This window comes from Cucumis melo, chromosome 6 (assembly GCF_025177605.1).
Source record: "Cucumis melo cultivar AY chromosome 6, USDA_Cmelo_AY_1.0, whole genome shotgun sequence".
NCBI lineage: Eukaryota > Viridiplantae > Streptophyta > Magnoliopsida > Cucurbitales > Cucurbitaceae > Cucumis > Cucumis melo.
In genome coordinates this window covers 18,202,845-18,223,153 of record NC_066862.1, presented here as the reverse complement: position 1 = coordinate 18,223,153, position 20,309 = coordinate 18,202,845, and the positions used below count along the sequence as shown (strand labels likewise).

At 32.1% G+C, this 20,309-nt stretch overlaps 1 long non-coding RNA gene across 1 annotated transcript; it reads right to left on the bottom strand.

Annotated features, from left to right (window-relative positions):
* Nucleotides 1-16,238: 16,238 nt before the first annotated feature.
* Nucleotides 16,239-17,292, bottom strand: LOC127150005 (uncharacterized). Its single transcript, XR_007821914.1, has 2 exons — nucleotides 17,244-17,292; nucleotides 16,239-16,779 (listed from the first exon to the last, which is right to left on the bottom strand). It is a non-coding gene; the product is annotated as an uncharacterized LOC127150005 (long non-coding RNA).
* Nucleotides 17,293-20,309: the final 3,017 nt, after the last annotated feature.

Here is a 20,309-nt window from a genome sequence, read left to right as displayed (position 1 = left end):
TAGAAAAAGTTAGTTTTCATAAATATAACAAAATATCAAAATATTTACGACTCAAGTAACAAAATTAAGAAGTTCATGAAGTCAACTACTTTTCTTAAATATTCCAGGTTTGTCTTTGCCGCTTTTGAATTCGTACTATTCCAATTTCTTCCTTCTCTTTTTCCATCTTCTTCCTTCTCTTTTTCTTCTGAAATTCTTCTTTTATATATATTTTTTGAAATCATGATCATTGTTGTACAATTATTATTATTTTTCATTATACTTCTTCTATTATTATCTTTGTTTTCAATCAATTATCAATCGTGTATTAGTTTTTTTCAAAGTGTTATTTGATCCAATATTATATACCAAATATAAAAGATCTTGGTACACGATCTTGGTAAAAAAATTATTTAGATCTTGGTATACGATCATTTAGATATTGATACTTGATCGTGTACTATATCTAAACGATATTAGTACGAAATCATGTACCAAATATAAAAGATCTTGGTGCACGATCTTGAACCAAGATCATTTAGATTTGATATATGATCGTTTAGATTTGATACACGATCGTATACTAAATCTAAATGATAATGGTATTAGATCGTATACCAAGATCTTGTACCAAATATAAAAAATCTTGGTACACGATCTTGAACCAAGATTGTTTAGATTTAGTACATGATCGTTTAGACCGTGGTACACAATTGTGTATCATTTCCGACAAAATCACGTAACATGATTGTTTAGAAGAAGAATTACCCGCGTGCGTGTGGCTGATTAATCGCGTATTGACTGACATTTTTGGTATTTCGCAACGTGGGTGTGTGAGTTTTTTATATTTTTGAAATTGTTTTATACAGTTAAATATTTTGCGGGTTTGTTAATTTTTGAAAAAATCCTATTAAAGAAATGGAAGATATCGTAATAATTTGAATTTTGAATAAATATAATATAATGATAGATTAAATTGATAAAAGAAAAAAAAAAGTAGTGGCAAGGGTTCGAAATAATAAGGGGGCGTTTGAGAGAAGGGTTGGGTTATGGGGGGTAGGGTTATGTAATCCAACCCTCGTTTGGGGGAAGAGTTATGTAACCCAGTTTTAGCCCCTCAATCCTCCTCAACCCTTCTTCAACACTTCTTAACCCTTCTTCAACTCTTCCTTAATCCATTTTTTCTCATTTATAATTTTTTATATTTATGAGTTTTGTTAATTTTAATCTTTTTATTTTAAAATCATAGCTTATTTTTAAGTTATGAATTTGGTACAAATACATTATTAAAATTTTAATTTCTTGTGAAATTAAAATTTGAATATCAATCTCAACTTCAATGTATTTTGTTAATTAGCTTAAATATCTAAGGAATGTCAATTCAATAAAAAATGGTAACATTTTAACAAACTACCGTAAATTTATTACAACAATTAAAAGGGTACGTGTTTTATTTATTTAAACAACAACATTATATTCTTACCATTAATGCATACATGACCCCTTACAATGTGGACAAAGTTCATACATTCATCAAACTTCGAAATGTGTCCATATATATACGCACACTTCATTAATTAATTCAATCACATTCAAATCTACGGACTTTAGATTCTTAGACAGAGCAAAGAGAGTCGAAGTCTTTTCTTTTCTTTTTCTTTTTTTTTTCTTGTTTGGAGAAACATGAAAGGCCAAAAATTAAGTTTGTATTTATTTGACGTTTATTTCGCTTTAGTTTATCCACTTTTTTCATCCTTAAATCTTAAGTTCATTCGATCAAATTTGTGTTTTTGTAAAATCAAAATTAATTAAACAAACAACAATCATTTCCATACAATAAAAGAAAAAGAAAAAGAAAAAAAAAATCACTATTATTGAATAGGTTTCCAAAATTATAAAGAGAAGGTTAATAAATACCTTTTTTTTTTTGACCGGGTAGAAGATTGTTTTTTCGTGTGTGTACAATCGATTAATTGCGGAATATTTTTATTTTTTATGTGGTAAGCTTGTGAGATTTTTCTTTTTTTCCAAATTATTGCATAAATATTCACATTTTAATTTTATTTTCAAAAATTAAAGTATAAAGTTGTTTGAGAGGGATTTAAAATTTTGTTTAGCTTACAAATTTCTATGTTTTGTTAAGGAAAATTTTACTAATGTTTTAAAGCTAGCTTGTGCTTGTTATTAGAATCAAGTGCTTCTTTAACAAATGTAAGAATCATAATTTTAAAATCGGAAGGAAACAAACACCATCTTTTGATAACCATTCGACTTTTAAAGATTGCAACTCTTTCGTCAAAATTAATTTTTAATCATGATTTTTTATCTCATATATGTAAAGAACAAATTTTTTAATCAAATTTCAAAAATAAAAACAAGTTCTTGGAAATTTTGCTTTTTATTTTTGAAAATTAAGTCAAACCCTTTGAAAACTAATTTTTAAGTTTTAAAAAATTTGCTTGGTTTATTAATTATTAAAACCATTAATGGTAAAATGTAGATAACAAAGAAAAATAGTTTGAGGTGAAAGTAGTGTTTATAGATTTAATTTTTTCTTAAAAGATAACTACATTTTTTTTTAGTTTTCAAAATTTAGCTTGAATTTGAGAAGAGTCGTAAAATGTAGATAAGAAGAAAGTATAGAAATAATAAAAGAAAAAGGGATAAAATCAGAAGGTAAGCGGGTGGAAGTTATTATCAAATAGGACCATAGTTTATAGGTAATGCTATTAATTTTAATTTAGTGTGAAACACAAGGAAAAGAGGAAATAGCCAATACCTGACCACAACTTATTTTGTAATTATATGAAGAATTCGGTGAATGCTTTTAATTTCCTCAATTTATGCCTTTTTTCCTATTTCACATGGCCTTGCTTTGTTTCTTTTTTATTCCAAACAAAAAGAAAAAAACATGGTGGACTCCTCTGATCTCTTGGGGTTTGGTAATGTGAATATGTTACTATTGAATTTTAACAAACGTGGAAAATAAAATTGATGTAATTAATAAGATGAAAGTTAGTAGTATAAACATTGATGTCAATTGTTGGTTTAATATTGTCAAAAAGGAAAAAGGAACCATCTCGTTTTTTAGCCTTCTCTTGAAGTTTATGTTTAGGAAAAACATGTTAATTTTGGGATATAGTGGAATCATGAATTTTGCCTTTAAACAAAAAGAGAAGTTGGAAAGTAACACACTCTTCCCCCCTCTTTTCTTCTCTCTTTTATCTCTTCTCAACCCTTACAAAACACTCCCTCTATTCCTTGTAATTTTCATCAACTTTTTTTCTATCCACAAACATCCTCCTCTTTTTCACACCAACCTTTACCTTTCTTTTATTTTTCAAGTTTAAAATTTCATTTACATTCATTGATATATGTCTTTTTATTTTTACACTATTTATGATAAATATGCAGTTTTGATCCACAACGATTGTTTACAAATTTCTCCCTCATTTTTTTTTTTTTTAAAAATATACACATGTATCCATGTTATGCTCTCAAATTAATTAAATCATTGTTTATATATTAGTGACAATAATGATGGATGATAATAATTTATCGATATCTACCACTACTTTTATTAAGTAATAATAATAAAAACCTATCACCGATAGATAATGACATTTTTCTATATTAATAAATATTTTGATGAAAACATCATATTATATATATTCCCACCTATTTGATAATTGAATGACTACATTTTATTTGGACTTTTTTGATGTGGGTATAATCTAAAAGTGGAGAGAGATTCCCCCACCGAAGACGTAAAAGGTAAGCTAATAGCCTCACAACCCAAGAATCATACGCATTATTAGAAATGAAAGATTGTGAGATCAATTATGCAAAAACGAGTTACAGCAAGATTGGCTACGATATGGAGAGAGTAGCTAGTGATTAGAAATCACTACAAACCCTAATCAAAAGGTGGGTTTTGAGAATAGCAAATGAATGGGAATTTTCTCAAGAAATTAAATGGATATCAAAATCTATATATATTGATTATAAAAACTAGATCATGACCACCAGAATTATATGCATTTCAAACTGATATATATTTAAAATACATATTTCGTAGCAGGTAATTAAAGTAATGTTCAATTCATATATTGAAAACGAACTCTTTGGCTACATTTACAAACATTTGTATGAAAATTTCAGTGTGTAATAAGAAACTTATACATAGACATCCACCAAAACCTTTTTAAGTCTAAAAGACAAAACCACAATATCATAGAGATCACTTTTCATGATGTTGTTGACTTGTTAGAGTGAAGAAGGAATTAGGAGCTCAATAGGCACTCCCTATATGTTGGTAGTTTTTTAATTTGGAGGAAAGGGAATAATCAAAATCCACACATTTAAACTTTAGATTAAATTGCAAATTTAGTAAAATAAATAAATGGAAAAGAAAAAACCCTATGTTAGGATTGTGTCTATTTAATCATTATATTTAGAAAGTAGTGAGAAAGGTTTCCCATTAGAAATTTAATTTACTTACCATTAATGTTACTTATACTTTTAAACGTTTATGAAAAATTAAATAAACTCCCTCAATTTAACTTTTAACAAATCATGATATAATTTCATCGTATACTCATCAGATGTAACATTCTAAGAAATGTATTATTTTACGATCATGTTTTGCATTGATGTTGTGTGTGATTCCTAAATAATACAGTTCAAAACATGTTGTATAAAAAAAATATAATCAACCTACGCGTCAAATAAACATTAGATTGCCATTTTTTTCTACTAATATATGTCTTATGAAACTTAATCTCCTAAAGTTTTATAAGTAAATCAATGTAAGTATATACTTACAAATCTTATATGTATTGATTATCAAATGTGTAGGTTTATTCAAATGTGTTTATATAATTAGCATTATTTAGAGTAAATTTACATAATTCTTAAAGAAAGTTATGAGTAAAAGCCTAAATTGATTCATCATGATTCAATTCTACGTTTCATACTATTTTTCTAAAAAAAATATAAAGAAGGTTGTAAATTGATATTGCTACAGAATTTCAGAATTGAAGATAAATTAGTATACATTTACTAAAGATTTTGTAACTTTACAAATGGGCAGACTGAGGTTGTTTTTTTTTTTTTCCCTCTCTTTTTACTATTCTCTATTTTTCTTTAATACAACAATTGTGGAAAATGGGAACAAACCTCCAACCTCTAGAATGGAATGTCACACCCAATTATCACCAAAGTAACCTTCTAATTATGTTGGATTATTTTAGGTTTTACATTATTTATTGTAAGATAAAGAAGAATTGTGCTTAAATTTGTATTAATGTAGTCTTAAAAATGTATATACACATAGAAATATAACAGCTATAACTCAACTGTCACTGAATCTCAACAAACAAATTAATAAAATAATGTTAACTAATAATAAATAGACATAAATACATACCCCTTCAAAATGGACGATGATGTTGAAAGCTCCCATCTTGATTAACCATAAAAGTATGCAAAGCAGGGAATGCCTTATGTAAGCCATATTGGTTGACTAATGAGAAGACCAAAAAGGCAGTAAATGCAACACGTAGGCCTTGTTGTGGTTAGAAAAGGTTATGTTCAATAGCCTTTAACTTTTCAATTAAAATAGAAGTGATGCGTAAAAACAGGTGTTCGATGCAATGTGGTACTCACATATCCTTTTGATCTTCTACAAAAGATGATCTGTATTTTGATAATGAAAGCTCCATACACATGATTAAAGAAACGAATTAATTTCTAATCTCAAGTATTTGAGACCTAGCCAAGTAATTTTTGGTGATGGCGCAATTGAAAAAATAATTGAAAATAGAAATCCGCAAAATTCTGTGTCTCCTATCGTTTGAAAATGTAATGCTGATCTAAGGACTTGCTGTTAATCTTATCAGCATAATTCCGTTATATGATCTAGGACTTGAATGTATAGATGATGCCAATGGTCATAGAATGAAAATATGCGCTCTTTTGACCAGTACTATCTTTGGAACACTAATGCCTCTAATCGTTATTGTAGCATTTTTAAACAAAATGAAATTACGCTGTGACATAAACGTCTTGATTATGTAAGTACTGTCAGATCTGTTTAAAAGACATTAACAAACAATGTAATAGGGGTATACATATAAACCTTTTCAAATAGAACATTCAAGAAACCATTACATTGATGAACCCATAGGAAGCAATAAGAGACAAAGAACTTTAAAAGTTACTATCTTAGCTATAGTGGAAAACGTGTCAGTAAAACTAATAGCCTCTTGCATGCAACAAGGTGGACTTTACATATGTCGATAGTTCCATCAGCCTTATACTTAACACAATAAACCATACTTAACACTACAAACCCGATTGTATCGAATACCATATTTTCTTTGACAAAGAGAAACCACACTTGTTTCATAGCTACAATCTCCTCATTCATGTCTTTCTCCCAGAAGTTAAACTTAATAGCTTGATGGAAAAACCATTGTTCAAATTATATGGAAACATTATATAGAAAAACTTGGTGAGAATCAATGAAAACGTCATTAGACAAAATCTGCACAACTTTTAGATATTAACAAATGACAATGAACTTTTTTTTTTAAAGAAGGGTGTAGATATGTTGAGTATTGTGCCGTAAAGCCTTTAGTTAATTATTTATGATTAAATTTGTAATATTAAATTATCCATTAATCCTAAAACTCCAAGATGATTATATATAATCTTGAATAGTTTGGTTGACATATAGATAGATCTTGTTCAAGTAATAACCTAAAGATCTATAGTATTTAGATAAGATCAAGTGCCTTATCCTGATGATACTAGATACACCCTTTTGTAACAACTACAAATAGTTTGACCCAATTCCTTAATGAACTAAAGAACACCACCACACAACTTCCCCAATATTCTCTTTGGATTCCTTAAGAGTTAGAAGTATGAGCTCTAACTCTAGAAAATAGGAAATGATTTAAGAATATTCTTGGGAGGAGAGTATATACTACAAGAACTGGGGGCTATCCCGACGCTGGAGCGTGTTGAAATATATAACCACGACATTGGGAGCGGCTCTCTCGACGTGCATAGCACCGTCGCGGAAGAGTGTCATTAGTAGTACGTCGGCTTAGACATTCTTTACGCACAAACAGGAAGGCATCGAGAATGCCTTACTCTTGATGCCTTACATGTCGATCGACAGTGTGCGTCGGCAATAGGGCACTTCTGACGTCCACTTCATGCTTCGACAATAGGGATAGCTCAACGTGCCCCTCCATCATCGGGAATAGGTTACTCCCGACGTGACGTCGACGAAGGTTGGCCCGACACCTTCCTTGTGACGTCGGAGGAGGGCCTCATTCTCAACGCCTTTTGTGCGTCAGGAGTATGTGTTTAATTTATTTTTTTAATTATTATATTTAATTTTTATTTTTGTGCGGTATGATTCGATTTAAATCTAGTCAAATTCTGAAAGACAACTAACAAAAAATTAATAAAGAAACTATCAAAATACCAAATTGTATTTATATTAAATACTAAATTCAAATATTCAACAATTACATAAATTCGGGAAAAGAATTTACATAAAAAATATAAAAAATGCAGGATCTCCTAATCACCAGAGATGCCACATTCCCACAAGTCTAAACCTATACAATGACATAAAAGTAAATTTAGATATATATACCTGATGAAAAATTAAACCAATTAAAAAAAGTTAAAAAATATGTACCCCAAGTGTTCATGATTCTCTCTATGTCCGACTCATTTCCTCAATCATCTTCCTCATTTCTTCCATTTGTCGGGTATTTTCTTTCATTTGTCGGTCATGCCACTTTGACGTTCTTCATTGTTCGTCAATTAATTATTGAGCATTTTCAAGGTTAGGTCTTAGTTCGAAAACCTCTCTGGAATGCATCTCTTGCTCATATGAAGATGAAGAACTGCTAGCACCCTTTCGGGACTTGGGCTTGGGGTCCCAACCAAGACCTTTTGAGTAGCCCAATCGTCTATCCAAAATGGTCTCGCATATCTTGACCTCTGAGAGGGGTTAAGAAACTTCTGAGGTGGATTGGGAATTAAGTTCCAACATTTGATTCTGTAGCAAAAGTTTAAGTCATGAACTGATAATTAAAAGTTGAAATTATAAGAAAAGATTTTCATAAACTTACATGCGCATCTGTGGTCGCTTGTGAAACGAACTGGCCACTTCTATTAGTATATGTTTCTCTGAATAACTCCACACGATCTACTGGTGATCTCATTGTTCAGTGAGCTCAGGTTATCGTTATAGGAATGACTTGTTGGACTTGCTATTGTGGTTGTAAGACTGCTTAATCACTCTAGCAGCTTTGTTGGTCCTCGATTGCTCCTACATGCAAACAATCAAAATGTTACATACAAACAACAGAAAATAAAGTAACGTGAAGTAAAAGTAGAAGATGTAAATCACTTGAAATTGTCGAGTCAAGTAGCGATCATAGATGAAATGCCAATCTTTCACACGATTCACCAATATGTTTGGTGGGTTAGCACGTGCTTCTTCAGGGTTGCTGAACTTCTTGAAATGCCTATAGTTGTCTCCTTTGAACTCGTTTCACTTGCTGAGCATTTGATTCTTAACAAATCGAATAAGTGCTTGATCTGTGAAATCAAGCACCAGCCATTGCCATAAATGAAAATAACATACATATTAGAATTCTGTATATGTAGGTTTAACATATATGTAAGGTAATTGACAAACTTACCTGTAGGTCGCCTTTGACGACCTCAATGTACGCTAAAAGAACATCAGCCTACTTAAGATAGCAGAATAGAAATGTATCTCTCATTAACATACCGTGGTGTTGCTAAACCAAACGACATGTGGCGAGATTGGCTTATCCGCTCCTAGGTGATTTTGGGATCTTCCCATTCTGCTGTATGTATCTATCCAACTCCAAGTTTTGGGAGTGCTAATGTCTCCTTAGAGTGTAAGTGGATTGAGGGTCATCTATGAAAAAAGATCACTATTAGAAATAGAAACCTAATTATTTATTCAATTGTTTATGTAACAGGACTAATATGAAGTGTCGTCCATCGCAGATGATGCTCTCGCTTTATTGAACGCGTTGTCGATCTCTAAAAATAAAATCATCTGTCTTTTGGAAACTGTTGGGGAATAAAGACATGGTATTTGTGATCATAAAAACCAAACTTGGTTCTCTAGAAGATAGCGCCAATGTCCTATAAAAGATATTTTTCCTCTTATCTCTAACGATGAGTTATCTCCCATGTATATGAGACATGCCTGATACCTTTTCGACTCCACTCATATAAGTCACCATATGCTGGAAAGTCATTAATTGTCCAGAACAAGGCTGCATAAAATTAAAAGAATTAACCGATAAAATAATTATATGTACGCACACCAAAAGTCCATAACTCTTTCAATTCCTCAGTAAACGATTGTAGGTAAACATCTATTTCCATACAAGGAGATCTTGGACCGGGTTTGAGCAATGACAAGAAGATGTTGGACTCTTTCATGCATTTTCAAGGTGGAAATTATAAGGAATTAACACCACACGCCACATATTGTTTGAAAATTATAAGGTACTTATATTCCTAAACGGATTAAACCCATCTGAAGCTAATCCCAAACGAACGTTCTATGAATCTGAAGTGAAATCAGAAAATTCATAATCAAAATTCTTCCATCATTTCATAAAAGAATCTCATTGAGTCACTCTTATTCAACCAGATGTTTCAAAGAAGGCAGATAATACTAGAGAACCCAGAATCCATCATTTCATACCATCATATGTATTTAGTAGAACTTCATTTCATAAAGTATCCACAAAAAAGTCATCATAGTTCTTGAAAAAACATGATGGCCAACAAAGTAGCCATTCAACAAACACACCAGAGGCATCATTAATAAGTATCAATTAACCAACAGACGAATTCACAAAATATTGAGCAACAACAAAATATAGCCACCTTCACATGCTTCATGTCAACATCATGTTCCACACCATATAACTTTATTCCCCTTTGAACATAAAAATGATATCTACTCTTGAGACTGATATGTTGAGTTAGAGGATAGGATATGAGTCTTCAAATGGCGAGCAAGAGTATCCACCTCCAATCTTCATAGATAAAAGATTGATAGATATTGAAGAGCATGAGATTCAGCCGTAAGAGTATTGATGATTCCCGTGGCCAAATCATGGGGAACAATATGCTCTTTTAAAGAAATATTAATATCTTCATTATCAAAGGTGTGTGGATTCCTAGAAGGCCTCATGTTATGATTCAAGTCAGGAACATGTCTGCCTTGAAAAAGTCTGTAGCTTAGTGATAGAGTCTTCGATTCAGGACCAAGGGCATCATGTTCAGTAAGAATATCTGGGTTCAAGTGAACAACAAGCTGGTGAAGAATTGAGGCAGGGCAATGAGAATCTTTACACCAAAACTATTCACATGCCTTAACAATTGAGTATATAAAAATAAACCAGCATCCACAGAGGCATCATGACATATTTGATAAAGGAATGTATCCAGAGCAGCAGAAACACTCAAAGCATGAGATGAAGGAAACCAATTTGCAATGCCTATCTAAGGAACACTGCAGGAATCCCATTAACAGGCCAAACTGATAAGGTTCCACCAGATAAGACAGAAGCTAATTCATCATTAGAGGGATGTGAAACTTGAGATTCAGAAGTAATAGTATTCCTAAAAAGGAAAATATTCATAATAGATGGAGAGATTTTAAACTTGGCTCCTTTAATATAAACTGTTTGATAATCATGGCTACTTGGGTCATTAAAATCTGAAGGTAAGTTCATAATAAACTCTCTAATCAACGTGGGATAAAAATGAACAACGTTCAAAATGGTCTTAGACAAACCAACTTTAACAACCAGATCCATAATGCTTAAACATGAGTGATGTTTATCAGAAATGTTTACTTCATCAGCAATTCTCTTTTGTACAACATACTTCTAGCGTCGAACACTCTCCTCAAGATGAAACAAAATTTTATCAATGGGGACAGATGGAATGTTAGGGGGAAGTTTCCTACGACCAGTCTTAGTGGTAACTACTCGAGGATGCTTTGAAGGCTTTTTTTATTTCTTTTGAATATGGGTAATAGTAGGATCAAACTCCATACAAGGAGCATTAGCATTTGGATCAGACTGCTGATTAAATTCACCAGTATTAGCATCGGTATGTTGACTAACAGGCTCAGATTTAGGTTGATTTTGAGTAATAGGAGTAGAGTCTTGACTAGTGTTTGAAAGATTTGAATGTGAAGTAGTAGGAGATCAGTGAACTATATGTTCATCAGTAGGATTCACATTACCTGTATGAGGTTAAATAGGGTAGGAACAATATCATTCTGGGATGAACTACTAGTAGAATGCATAGATACAGACGGAACATGAGAAAAATGGTAAGCAACAGATGTACTAGAAACATTTATAGAAGGTTGGGAAAGTTTTCCAAACAGACCATGCTTTAATATATGGGCTAAAGGAATATCATCCCTCTCATTCGAATCCATATCTAAGAGATGAATCTCTGGTGGAACAACATGCTCAGACTCAACATGCTCAGGAACATTCGAAGTAACAGAGCTATCATGAAACGAATCATTAGAACGATCAGAAGAATATACCTGACCTTGTTCAGATGGCGGACGATACAGATGCCCTGAAGGAATGCTCTTAAATTGATGGCTTCTCATTTAAACACCATGCATGTTCGTTCTAGAGCTAGTACCTTTGGAAATGACTTGAGTCGAATGAGATTGATACTTGTCTCTACGAGTGCTCACCATTTTCTCAAGATTGACCCAAGAACCAGAAGCTATAGTTTCAAAAGTTAAGGGTTTCTTTAAGCTGGGGGAACTCAAGCGATAAAAAAAAATCACTTCTTGCTTATTTGGCTGCTTTAAATAGAATGGGTCAAGACATGGGTCTACAATAGGACGTGGCCTCTAATAATAGTCCATAAATGTCTCCTCACTTTCTCATTTATTTTTATAGAATAAAAATAAATATTAGATTTTACAAACTCCAAAACCAGCTCTTAAATTTTGAAATGTTGTTGAATCAAGTGGTTTAGTAAAAATATCGACCAGCTAAAGAGTAGATCGAATGTGCTTAAGTGAAATAATTTTCTCTTCAATGAGTTCCCTGGTAAAATGATGTCTTATATCAATATGTTTGGTTCTACTGTGCTGAACAAGATTTTTAGAAATATCAATTGCACTCATGTTGTCACAATAAAGAGTCATAGTATTCTGTTGAATACCATATTCATAAAGCATTTGTTCCATCCAATTGAGTTGAGTACAACCACTCCCAGTTGCAATATGTTCAGCTTCTGTTGTTGATAGAGAAGCACAATTGTGCTTTTTATTGAACCAGAAAATTAGATTGTTTCCTAGAAAGAAAGATCCCTCTGAAGTACTTTTCCTGTCCTTAGAGAAGCTCTCCCAACCTGTATCACAATAGCCAACTAGTGTAGAATTTGTATCATAGGAATATAAAATTTCAAACTCACTAGTACCATGAATGTATTTGATAATTCTCTTAACAACAGCAAGGTGAGAAACTCGTGGATTAGATTGAAATTAAGCACAGACTCCCACAACATAAGCAATGTCAGGTCTGTTGGCAGTTAAGTAAAGTAAGATACCAAACATGCTTCTGTAAAGCTTATTATCAACTGTTTTAGTTTCAGAATCTTCAGTAATTTTAACGTGTGTAGCAACATGAGTTCTCTTTTGCTGTGATTTATCAAGCCTGAACTTTTTTACAATATTATTAGCATATTTCTCTTGGGATATAAAAATTCCCACTTTTTCTTGCTTTATTTGAAGTCCAAGAAAATAGGACAGTTCCCCAACCATACTCATCTAAAATTTAGATTGCATAATATCAATAAAATTACTAACTAAATCATATGGAAATCCTCTAAATATGATATCATTAACATATATATGAGCCACAATTATATCTTTTTTAGATTTATTGATAAATAAAGTCTTATCAGCACCTTCTCGTGTATACCCCTTGTGACTAAGATAGATGGTGAGACGTTCGTACCGAACTCTAGAAGCTTTCTTAAGTTCATATAAGGCTTTATTGAGTTTATACACATGTTGAGGATAAACAAGATCTATAAATCCCTTAGGATGAGCAACATATACTTCTTCATTCAAACACCCATTCAGAAAGGCACTTTTGACATCCATCTGATAAAGTTCAAATTTTTGGATGCATGATATGCTAAGTAAGAGGTAAGTAGCTTCAAGTCTAGCTATAGGTGCGAAGGTTTCATCAAAATCCACATCTTCAACCTAAGAGTAGCCTTGCGCAACCAACCTAGCTTAGTTTTTTGTTGCTGAACCTTTCTTATTTGTTTTATTTTTTAATATTCATTTAGTTCCTATGTTGCTTCTTCAGGTTTAGGAACCAATGTCCAAACATTATTTCGTTGAAACTGTAATAGCTCTTATTGCATGGCATTTATCCAGAATTCGTCTTTGAGAGCTTCATTTATAGATGTAAGCTCAATTTAAGATGTGTAAGAAATATTAGCAATTAATTTATCACAATCTATCTTATCCTTCTTTCTAGTAGTGATTCCTGCATTTGGATCACCAATAATGGAGCTCGTAGGATGATTCTTCTGAACATGTGATGATGGAGCATTTCCTTCTATAGGAGAAATTAATTCTTTTTTAGATAGATTTATGTTATTATCATTGTTTTGAACATCAGTATCAACTAAATGAGCAAATGTATCAGTTTGTACTGGAGAATTAGTGCTGCCTGATGATTTTAAGAATAATTCTTCCTCGTCATCCATTTGTCTAAGCAAAGATTTTTCATTGTCATTTACAATAACATTTATAGTTTCCATGACAGTTTTCATTCTTGTATTGAAAACTCTATAGGCACGATTATTTTGAAAGTATCCCAGAAGAAGCTTATATCTGATTTGGCATCCCATTTTCTGTGGTATTCTCTATCAGCAAGAATATAGCAAGTGCTTCCAAATATATTGAAATATTTAACGTTAGGTTTCTTGCCTTTCCATAATTCATATAAAGTTACTAAAGTTCCTAAACGAGTAGTGATTCTATTGTGAATGTGACAGACAGAATTTATAGCATCAACTAAGAATTGAAGAGAGATATTTTTAGCATGCAACATAACTGTATCAATTTTCTGTAATGTTTTGTTTTTTCTCTCCACCACCCCATTCTGTTGAGGTGTTATTGGGACCGAGTATTCATGATGAATGCCTTCTGCTTCACAAAAGTTATTTGATTCTTCATTCTCAAATTCCTTCTCATGATTACTCTGAATATGAATGATATTTTTTCCTTGCTCACGTTGAAGATTCAACCACAAGCTGATACACATTTTAGCAGTATTTGATTTTCCTATTAGAAATCTCATCCAAGTAAATCGAGTGAAATCATCAACACATACGAAGATGTATTTCTTTTCTCCAAGGCTTTCAATTTGCATGGGACCCATTAAATCCATATGAAGAGGTTCTAGAACATGATTTGTGTAGCATTCTTTCATACTTTTGTGTGAAGATCTGGCTTGTTTACCAATCTGACAATCACCACAAAATATCTTGTTAATGTCAAGATCAGGAAGTCCTAAAATTGCTTTATTTTTTTATAACTTTATTGATAACACTTAGACTTGCATCTCTAAGTTTTTTATGTCAAAATTTTGTTTGGTCTTCTTTAGATAAATGACATGAAAAATTGTTATTTGAAACCCAGTGATAACAATTATCAATCTGTCGGGTGACTTTCATAAGAATATTGTTATTATGATCTGACATAATACATTCTTCTTTGCTGAAATTAATAGTATAACCCTGGTCACAAAGTTAACTAACACTTATTAAATCAGCTGTAAGCCCTTCAACATACCTGACATCATTTAGTCTTGGCAAATCTTGTTTTGTAATATTTCTCTTTTCCAAAATTCTACCTTTTGCAACATCTCAAGAAGTTACGTCCTGAAGAGCACGCTTTTAATTTAGAGAAATCAGAACGATTCTCTGTCATATGTCTTGAACAACCACTATCATTGTACCATTTATCTGTTGAGGTTTGATTCATTGTAAAAGCAATACTACACTATTAAGGATTGGTTCACCGTCCAAACCTTTTTAGCCTTTTTTATATAGTGATTGGAAAATTTGGAGTACTTCTTCTAAATGCTAATATTCTTCCCTATTTTGTAATCCTTCTTCTGATGATGGAATAAGTCTGTTTGCAAGGAATAACAAAAAGGTCTAATATGCACTTTCCTTCCACAATAATGACAAATCTAATTCTTTTCCTTTTCGTGATGAGTCAGTATTTTTAAGACCTAGCGAATTTTCTTTGACTGTTGCAGGTACAAATATTGTTGAGTTCTTCTGACTATTACACTGTTCAGATGAATTATATCCAAGACCATACCTATTTGTATTAGATGAACCTGAACTAAGAATTTGATCTAGATTTTATATTCCTGAATTCAACATTTTTATTGGTTTCTTCATCTTATCATATTCAGTTTGAACCTTCTTCAGTCTTTGTTTTAGAGAGGATGTAACAGATAAGAGACGTTGATTGTCTTCAAGAAGCTCTTGAATTTAATCTTTTTGAACAACTCTAGCTACTGAATCTTCCTCCCATTTTAATTACAAATAATCATATACGATGGAAAAGTTTCATTTTCGGTCACCAGTTCCTCATTACCAATTATGGAGACATCAACTGCCATTTTACTGATAAATACATTCGTAAATTTGTCATCCTCCTCACTTTCATCAGTATCTTCATCAGGAAAAGTAGAACTAAAACTCTTCTTTTGTTTTCTAAAAAACGTAGGACATTCTACTTGATAGTGGCCAAATTCACGACATTGTCTATATTTGAAGGTCCTACCTTCTTTCCTATTTTAGTTTTAAGAATCCCTTCTTCAAAAATTGTTTTGATCTCTATAATTTGAACCATCTGTATCCATATTTTTGAATTTCTTCACTACTTTAGAGTATTGTTTAGTCAATAACGCAATTGACTCATTTGCATTCTCATTAGGGGATTTATTATTATCAAGAACTTCTTCCTTATGAATAGCTTTGAATGCAATGTCTTTTCCCTTCGTGTCTTCTCTATTTGGTATGGCCATTTCAAAAGTAAGCAAAGATCCAAATAATTCATCTAGTTTTAGCAGAGTAATATCATGTGCTTCTTCAATTGTAGTAAACATCATATCAAATTTGTTGGACAAAGAACGCAACACTTTTCTTACTAGTTTAGATTCAGGTATCCTGTCAGCAAGATTGAATGATTCATTTGCAATCTCCAGAACTCTCACATTGTATTTTGCCATTGTTTCTTCTTCCATCATTTTTAAAGATTCAAACTTGAATGTTAACAATTGTAACTTAGAGATTTTAACTTTAGAAGTACCCTTATAAGCAACTTAAAAAATTGTCTTGGCCTCTTTAGCTAAACTGCAAAAGTTGATCAATTTAAACACATTTAAATCCACTCCATTATAAATTGCATTAAGCGCTCTTGAATTTCCCAAAGAAACTTGGTCTTCAACATCTGTCCATTCTATTTCAGGTTTTGGAATTGATCTACCATCCATCGTAACCATAGGTGGTTCCCATTCAGCAACAACAGTTCTCTAAGCCCTTCCATCAACAGTTTGCCATCAAGTACTCGAGGACGAGTAGTTGAAGAACCTTCCTTGATTATCTCCATTGAGTTAGAATCGTGCTCTGATACCAATTGAAAAAAACGTGAGATAATTAGAATATCCTTTAGCTAATCCAAAAGCAAATAACTAATTAAAAGAATAGCTAAAGATTCAACATATGTAAATAACACAAAGAGCTTTGGTAACTCAGTTCGGTGAATACCACCTACGTTTGGGGAGCTTTCTTAGCTCAGATAAATAACATTATTAAGATTTAATGGAGTTAATAATTCAACAATACAATAAGGAACTTTCTTCTTATGTAGCGACTCTCTTTAAGTTTATACGACAACACAAAACTTAAACACTTTCAGGCTCCCCTAAATTTGTGAATTAATTTTCTTGAAGACGAAATCAGACTCCCTTTGAGATTAACAACTGTTGGTTCAACACAGTTTCTTCATTCATATTACTTATCACCGATTCATAATAATTCCATCAATGATCATCACATATATGCCATAATCAAGAAGATAATAAGTCTACCTTCTGCACACTGAGATTAAGTCTTCTTGCGTTGAAGAATAATGATTCTGCACAATGATATGTAACCTTTAGTTGCCCGTATAAAAAGCTTCAACAAAAAAATTTCAAAAAAATATGAATAAAATATTCCTAATAATGTGGAATATCTTTTATCTTTTTGAATTTAAATATCATTAATTCACTCTTATTTAAAAATAATAAAAAGAATGTCTTTTATTTTTTTATTATTTTTTGACAAAAATACCAACAATGAGAAATGTACAATCATTTATTTGTGGAACTTGCTTTTTTTAAACACACAGTTAATCGCAAAATTAATAGGAAATGAATTTTTGCCCAACAATATGAATTGGAAAAGCTTGACAATCACCAATTTCAAATTAAATATTAGAATCATACAAGGAATTAAGTGTAAGATTCTTGGAAAGTAATTTTACAATCTATTATTAACTTCATTTTCACAAAAATTGTACATTGCATACATGAAAGAAATGGTAAATTGAATTCAATCAACCAAAGTTGGCCAACAAAGTGATGGGATCAAATTCAATTATGCATGAAAATGAAGCTATTCTAACAAGATCTCAAATCAAACTTACAATTTTAATAAGAATTGTGAAGGCAATTCAACAAAACTCAACATTAATTTCTGAAAGTAATGTATATTTGGTACAAAGAGGCACAAGATGCTTCAAGAATTCAAGAATCAAATTCAATCTTTTAATTGTGAAAAACAAACAGAAAACATGAATTAAAATTCTGGAAAGAAATTAAAGAAATTTCTATAACAATTCTTGATAAAATCGATGAAAAACCGTCAAAAGATTAACAATTTCAATGTCCTTTAGCTGACAAAGTGTTTATGCCTCCAAATCTGCTGGAAATTGAGAGAAAAATTGCAGAAGGCAGAAAATGTTTTGAGGGAAATTTTATTTGTAGGGAGAATTTGGGCACATTTGAGTATTAAAGTGAAAAATAAAGTTGAATTATGATGAATTGATGAAGAATTAGGGAAAAAATGGTATTTATAGAAAAATATGGAATAACCGTCAGCAGGGTTCAAACTGCCAACTTTGAAGACGCGGCGTGAAGTGGGAAGGCGGGAACGACGATAATTTTCGGATGGTTTCAAAATATTTACAATTTTGCCATCAGAAAATCATCTGAAAAATTGTTTTGCAGAGGCAGAGGCCTGAACACACGATGGTGAACATGTTATCGGGAGAAAGACGGGCATGCGACGGAAGTTTTCAGATTAGAAAATTTGAATTAATCATGCGAGAGAATAGATTCGAAGCTACGACCTTGAAGTGGTGTGCGTCAGCAGATGGATGACGAGGAATTCCAAAAAATGATGAGGAATTCATTTCGCAGCTTTTGAGATTCCAACGTGCGACATGGGACTCGAAAATGCGAAAGAAATATGCGCGACTGAGGTTCGAACTCATGGCCCCTTAAGATTGATTGCGTACGACACGTGGTAGCAGGCGACGCGATCTTTCAAAATTTCTTCCATTTAATTACCATTTTACCCTCGAATTTCATGCTGTTTGTTTTCTTTTGATTGGACTCTGTTTAAGGTGATTTTTGTTGCATTGAGTTGGTAATGGAGTCTAGTTTTATAATCTTGATAATACATAGAAAAAACGAAAATAAGAATCCTATGGTAAAGAAATTAGACATGAAATAGTTGGGCTATTCTAGACCCAACAACTATTCTCAGGTAAAATCAGGTTTCCCTTTGACGTCCTGCCTTTTTTGTGTGCCAACTGTTGTGCGTGCCATGACTCGTATAACATATTAATTTTTCATATATGCTATAGATAACTTTGACCTATATGCATGATTCTTGATTCTTAAACTCTCTTTCTTATTTTTTCTTTATCAACCTTACATGACTTACTCTTTAGATTCAGAATTCGCTCTCTTAATTTTCTTTGGTAAACCCTAAGACTCACACTTGAACTTAACTTAGCTCCTCTAGAACTAACTTGACATTGATCTATTTGTTTCCATGGTATTAATTGCTCGATACAAATGGGTATCAGTCTCATGTAACATACTCTTCACATGAAACATTTTTGCTTTGATACCAAAATGCCACACCCTCCTCCTAAACCACCCGCTCTAGGCCCAGGAGGTGGTGTGAAGTAAACAAATCTCGTCGTTAGCTACTCAACGACACCTGTTCACCTTTGCCTCCAATACCATTACTTGACAAAACATGCGGAAGACAATAACACAACTCTAGAGAAAGAAATAATAAACAAGTCAAGTGCAACTCATTTATTAACAAATATCAAGATTGATAGAAATTCTACATTAATTGCAATTAATTAACAATAAACACTAAATCAAAATAAGGTAAAATATAGGGGTTTTTAAGAAAAAATTACATTTGAAGCTCCGATTGATGCTTGAACCACCACTATGGTTGACCTACTATCCTCCGAACTCAGAACCGGGCTATGGGACCCGTTGGATGAAGGAAACTGGGAGAGAGAAAAAAAGATGGAAAAAATATGGAAAAAGGATTGGATTTTAATATTTGATTTTAGAAAACCAAATAACCCAATGTTGTTTTAGAGAAAAAATACCAAACCTTTTGCTTAAGGCCCTAAGAGTCCAATTTATAGAGAATTAACATGCAAGGTTGCATGTGCATGCAAACACATGGGCCAACAACACATAACCCACTAATCATTAGTGGGCTTAGTGTCTTCACAGTTTGCTAACACTCAGTCCACTATAGTTAGTGGATTTATCCAACAAAATGTTGGATTTTTCCACTAACTTTGGTCAAAGGGTAAAATTGCCATTTGGTCAAAGTCAAATTGACTTTTTCAGACCAAAGAGTCAACATTTTGACTTTTTATAATTTTGCCTATCTTGACTAATTTTAACCTTCCAATATCCACATTTATTTTCTCAAGATTCAAATCACATTTGAATATATTTGCCGGTCAAAGTTTGACTTTTCAAAGTCAAAGTTTGACTATTCAAAGTCAAAAGTCAACATTTTGACTTTTTACAACTTTGACTGTTTCCATCTTTTTCGAGCTTCCG